This window comes from Aphelocoma coerulescens, chromosome 4, assembly GCF_041296385.1.
Source record: "Aphelocoma coerulescens isolate FSJ_1873_10779 chromosome 4, UR_Acoe_1.0, whole genome shotgun sequence".
NCBI lineage: Eukaryota > Metazoa > Chordata > Aves > Passeriformes > Corvidae > Aphelocoma > Aphelocoma coerulescens.
In genome coordinates this window covers 65,591,238-65,597,237 of record NC_091017.1, presented here as the reverse complement: position 1 = coordinate 65,597,237, position 6,000 = coordinate 65,591,238, and the positions used below count along the sequence as shown (strand labels likewise).

Sequence of the window (6,000 nt, the reverse complement as noted above, 5' to 3'; positions counted from 1 at the left end):
TACTCATTTCCAAGACAGAAATTTGTACAACCTGTACTCTAGGTTCCTAGCTATCATGTGTTATATTTGACCATACAAAATGTACTTATATTACTTTGTGATCATCTACCAAGTGATTCAGGTCTCCCTGTAAGAGTAACAGGACTATTAAGTGTACTCTTTGATCTTATCAGTTACTATGCTAGTAAAATTTTTGTAGCTTTAGGTCTGATAAAAACAGGGAACAAGAATAAATTCCCTTTGGCCTTATGGTTAAAGCTCCATTCCTGACTACTTTCTCAGTATGATTTGCATTTTGAGATCCATTAGGGGACCAAGTTTTGATTAATTTTCTTGTCTTTTTGTTCCAAGATCTTGAGATCAAAATCAGAAACAGAGTCGTCATAATTCTAAGACAATCCCAAATATATAAAAATATAGCTTGATTATATCCCTTAGACCTGAAATCCAGACATAAGAAAGGAATAGTTATTTGAAAAAACCTGCTTTCCACAAATTCATGATGACTGATGGCAAACAGTTCCATAGTCTCTAAATTTAATTGGCAGTCTCAAACTGGTTCAATTTTTTTTCCCAGGAATTGCTATCTAAGTGCTCTCAAATTCCCATAGCGTCTGCTTTTATTCAGTTTTTTAATTGTGGCACTCCTCCATTCCTTTTAAAATTCTATAAGTTTCAAGTGTCTGTTAATTATGAAAAGTAATAGATATGCTCAGAGAGAAAGTTTCTCAGCAGCTTCCTCTAAAACAATTGCATTTGTTTATTCTCTCCTGCTGTTTGATTGGCAAATCTTTCATTTTTCTGCAGACGTCTTCCATTTTTTTCATTGTAAATGGAGTTGAATGCTTTGTGCCCTTCACAGCTGAGTAAGGGATAGATTTTCCTTTCTTGTTATTAAGAAAATTTACCAACCATCACTATTCCTCTCCTGCTGTGGTGGCTAAGTCCACAGTACACTCCCCAAGTTGCCTTAAAAGTGGACTCTCCTTACAACACTGTGCTGGAAAGTTCTCCCTTTGTCTAGATTCTGCTGGCCACTGGCCCTCTCCCCCCTCCCATCCCTTTTCCCATTGGCCCCTGTTATGTCACTCAGCCTTGCCTCTGCCCCCTAGCCCTCAGACTATTGGTTTTGGATGCTCTGCCCGCCTTTGGGAGTTCTCAGGATAAAATGGGCGTGGGCTTTCGGTTTGGTTGTTCTTTCTTGCGTCTGTTCGGGGTGTTGGCATTAAACACCTCGGAATTGCATGCAGAGAACCCTCTTTGTCTCCGGTCTGTGCACAGACTGTGTGTGTGAGCGGCTGTTCACAACCCCCTGCCAAGGTGAGATGGGTGCACGCGTGGGCGCTGGCAGAGCGCTGCCTAAGCCGTCCATGAGGGACCCAGCAGGGACAAACGCGGCATCGATCCACCGAAGCCCTCTGCCATATTCTCCATTTCCTAACTGAGGTTTCTTAACTTGTTACTTTAATCCTCGCTATCTAGTTTGCTCCTTACATGGACTTTAAAGTTAGATATTAAATTACTGCTTCTGTATGTTTTTTTTAAATATTAGGACTAGATTATTTTTCTTTATTTGAGCGTAGTTACCTAAAAAACCATTGCAGTTTGATATGCCTGGGAACTATGTTATACTAGAAGAGGAAATGCTGCATCTCAGGGAATCTGTGACAAACCTGATCCTCCTATCCACACATAGTTGGAAAGCCTTTTTGTCAGTACAACTTTTTACTAGTTTCTGTTGATTATGCAACCAAATCAATATAAATTTCTTGTTTAACACATCCTACTTGGTTTACCAGTCAATTAAATTGGCAGTGCTTTGAGACTGCCTTTTTTAAAGTATTCTAAATACATATTCTAGTGGTCAATCCTTCATTCCTCAAACCTATGTAAACCTTACAGCTAATATTTGGGAAATTGCTAATTTTAGGTCTAATTTGAGTGACAGATTAAAAAAGAACTACTTCTGTTCAAAATCTATAAGGAAAACTTGGTCTTGAGATTTTCAAACACGAAGAAATGTGTTTGGTTCTATTTATTTATTTATATGAAATAGCTTTGAAATAGCTTGACTCCATTGTCCTTTGAGATAGTGTATCTTAAATTCACTTAAAGTTTCATTCAGTACTGCAAGGCCAGTGCATTAATCAAATAGCAGGCTTGGAAAACACACAATAAAATTTTTAACCATAAACTCTTGGTGCCAGTGGGTCGGAAGCACCCACTGTTAAGTGCTGCTGCATTTGGCATCACTCTTAGGAGTCAACCTCCAGGTGCCTTAACAGTTTATTAACTTAAAATATCCAAGCACACTGTTTCTCAGCTGTAGTGCTGCATCCCTTGAGCTCATTACAGTGGATTTATTATGAGGTTAATTTTGCTAGTTTAGAGAAGAGGTATTTTTGTCATAGAAGATCACTTTTCTGTTGCTGGCCAACTTTTGCCTTCCTCAGACCCTTACCTTCACCCTTCATATATTCACTGAAGGCATGAAGAAACTTCAGGACTATCTCTATGTGTAGGTGATGCTGTGCTTTATTATTTTCTTTCAATTACAGTGGCTTCAGGCTTAGAGCTTACTTATCACCTATCCTCTATTTTTTGTTTTCTCTTTGTCTGTTTCTTTGCCAAGCAAAGATCACGGCACCATGGTCTCCCACCCAGCTGGAAGCTTTTCCTCAGCATGGCAAACATAACCTTACAGAACCCTCTGCTCTCTCTTGGAGACACATACCAGAGGCATCAACAGTGCATTAAACAAAAGCAATGGGGCATCTAGATGTCAATCACAGTCTGAGATTCTTGCAGTATCAAACTCGCTGATGCTGTGGTAGGCTTGACTGGAGCCCCAGGAGGAAGAGAAGCAGATGTGATAGGATGAAGGGCTGACTGGCCCTGCACATAGGCTCAGGGCTACATCCCCACCTGCGGATGATGAGCTGATGTGTGAGGCTGCGCCTTCGGCCACCAGGACAGGGAGCAGGCCAGAATTTTAGACTGCCATTTTGTGGGCAGTTGATTCCTTTTCTACCTCTCCATAATGAAGTGGCTTTCACAGCAAAATCCAGCTGTACCCCATGAGCTGCAGGAGGTTGCATTTGTCTCCTTTATATGAAAAATAAAGGACCCAGTCTTGTAAAAGTTGTGGAACAGAGAAAGAGGAGACAGTTTAACACTTAATAACTAACTGAGTGTCCGGGAGTTCTGTGTTCAGCTCTTTGGAGATGTTTGGGTCCTTAACTTTACATATAGACCTGACTTTGCATACAGGTGACTTTGCATGTAGAGGTGAAAAGCGATTTCAGCTGATAACAACAAAGTAAACTGCAGCCATACAGGTTTCTTTGTGGTGCCACTGGCATCATAAAGTCTCACTGTGCACCTTTGTTCCTTTGAGCTCCACTGTTTTCCATCAGTCTTGAATTAGCTATCGTCGGAATGCATGAGGTCACTAAGGAGGTATTATTCTTGCTCTCAGTAGGGTAATAGGTTGTTTTACAATTAATATTTAATGGGAGTGAGTTTGGAATCTCCAGGAAGTCATTAATAGTTGATCTGCTTAAAGGGGGGTTATTTGGGTTCATCCCATCTACAATAATTATAATACATGTGAGTTTGTGGGCAGTAGCCACACAGGATACAGGGTCTTGAACCCTGAGGGGAGCAAAAGCCGGTCTGAATGAGAAACGGGTATCAGTAATTCCTATAAGATGGGAAATGTGCTCTCTGAGAATAATGTATAAAATCATATCTAAGGCTATTAATCTTTGTGTTTAAACTTTAAAAAAAAAATTTGGAAAATAATAATCCTTCATTTAGACTTGCCTTTATTATTGCTTTCTGAAGTACAAATAGGGTACAAAGTTCAAGCCAAACTTGCCCACAGTAGAGATCATCAGATTTCAAAGCAATTCCAAGAGCACTGGAACAATATCACAAAAAAACAAATGAAATATATAAACCTTAGGTTTAAGCAATCAGTAGAGAACATCAGTGGGTAATTTTTATAAAAACACAATTACCTCATTTATCCAAACCCACATTTTTTGATTGACTGCATCTATTGGTGATGTTATGCCAAATTTGGCAAATAGCTCCACCCCACCATAAATACCATTTTCTAATAGGAAATAGTTCAATTTTGACAGTTTATGAACTAGGTATTTTGACTTTTTGTTTTGAATCAACATTCTAAAACTATATATATAGGTATATATGTGTGTCTATCTCAAATGTTTATAGATTTTTCTTTATAAGTTACTGAAGCTAAAATGTTTCAGTTAGGGTGGAACAACCAGATTTTTTTTTTTTAAGACAGCTTATGGAGTTTTAGTTGTAATTTTTTCTAAGAATCTGAAAATTCAGGCATTCATATAGCAAGCATGGGATAACAAGTCACTCTGAAGCACCAGCAAAAGTCTTCATTTCACCCTAGGTACAGAAAAGCTTGAGATCTTACACCTTACAGTCCAGATGATATTGCTGCTTCTGAGAGTGAAACCAGAATATTTGAAACTTTAACTGAGTTTCTACATGGAAAGTCCTTCAGAATTCTGAGTGATTTACAGGATGTGAACATAACGCTGAACAGTTATAAAAGGCCCCAAACCTTTCCTGTCCTTTGCAGTGATCTTAGCAATCTTGGCTGCTACTGGGAACACATGGTGCCATTGAGTTTATTGTTGCTTATTGATCCAGGTAGACTCTGAGTACTGACATCTTTGCATGCTAACTCTGATCCTCAGCAAGGATAGGGAAGGCACTTTGTGCTTCAGTCATCCTAAATTTTGTCTCAGAGTGATGTCCTTAATATGCTTGGCTCTTACAAATTTCCAGCTGGTTCTCTAAAGGAATTTAAAAGAATGAGACTCAAGGAGTAAGCTCCAAGCCTGGACCAACAGCTCTTAGAGCAGGGGACTGATCTCTGCTGGTCCCTTGTGGCTGGTTTCAGCTCTTTTTCCAACAGGATAGTGAAGAAAAGCTGGATTTCAGGAAAGAAATAAAGCCTTTAGTCATCAAAAGAAGCCAGTATTAAAAAACCAAAAAACTAATCTTTTCCATTAGAATAGAGGTAGACTCATCAAAAGACATAGTTCAAACTTATACCCAGAAAGCCAAATTACAAATTAATCTGATGGCAGTGATGCAGGTTAAAAATTGTTGGGGTTTTTGTGGCTTTTTAAAAAATTCTTTTAATATGTTTAGCCAGCACTCAAGATCCCAGGATATTGCTTTCCTATCACTATATTATCTCCTGGTATATTGTTTCTGCAGCTTAAACTTCACTGTTACATCTTCCCAACATGGAATTTGTGGAACTGGTCTCATTTCACCACTAAGTTATGACAGTTTTTCTGTGTGTTATTAATTAGCTTTGCCACCATTTGATGAGCTGCCTTTGTGTATCAAAGAGCGAAATAAGTGAAAATATACTACTATTGTTGCTGATTGAAATCGAGCTTTGTGCTGTGTAGTTTCTGAAGTCCTCCAGTTCTGAAGCTGTTTGTGTGCCCAGAGTGCACCAGAAACCCCGGGCTTTGGCTGAAGTTTCCTCTGGATTACAAGAAAATCTGCTGACCTGTGTCAGTGTACAACATATGACAAGTGTCAGAAAATATCAGGAACTACTGCGAACAACACAGTTGATGAGAAATCAGTGAAACAAAAAAAAAAAATTACTGTAGATAGTGCTAGTAAGTACTGTGGTGTTATGTTTAATACAGGCTTTTAGATGATCTGGCCGTACCTGATAAATGTACCAGAAATGAAGTCTTTAATTAAAAAGAGCTGCAACGTGATCCTGACTTCATTAAAACTATGCATTTTCCTGGGGTTAGTCATACCTGGAGGTACTTGAAGTAAGATCCTGATGCAGAGACACACTCCCACATTTGTAACTTTTTTCAGTGTGATCTTGTAGAATTTCAAAAAATGAAGAAGTGAAAATGGAGATGGTATTGATTGATGTTACATGATTTCCAAAGCACCTTTCCCATAAAT

The 6,000-nt window shown here is 38.8% G+C and overlaps 1 long non-coding RNA gene across 1 annotated transcript in view; it reads left to right on the top strand.

Moving 5' to 3' along the window:
* The first annotated feature begins 1,215 nt into the window (after window positions 1-1,215).
* Window positions 1,216-6,000, top strand: part of LOC138109132 (uncharacterized) — a 28,606-nt gene continuing 23,821 nt past the window's right edge. Inside the window, exon 1 of the long non-coding RNA XR_011150300.1 lies at window positions 1,216-1,320. This is a non-coding gene — a long non-coding RNA (uncharacterized lncRNA). The remainder of the gene's footprint in view (window positions 1,321-6,000) is intronic.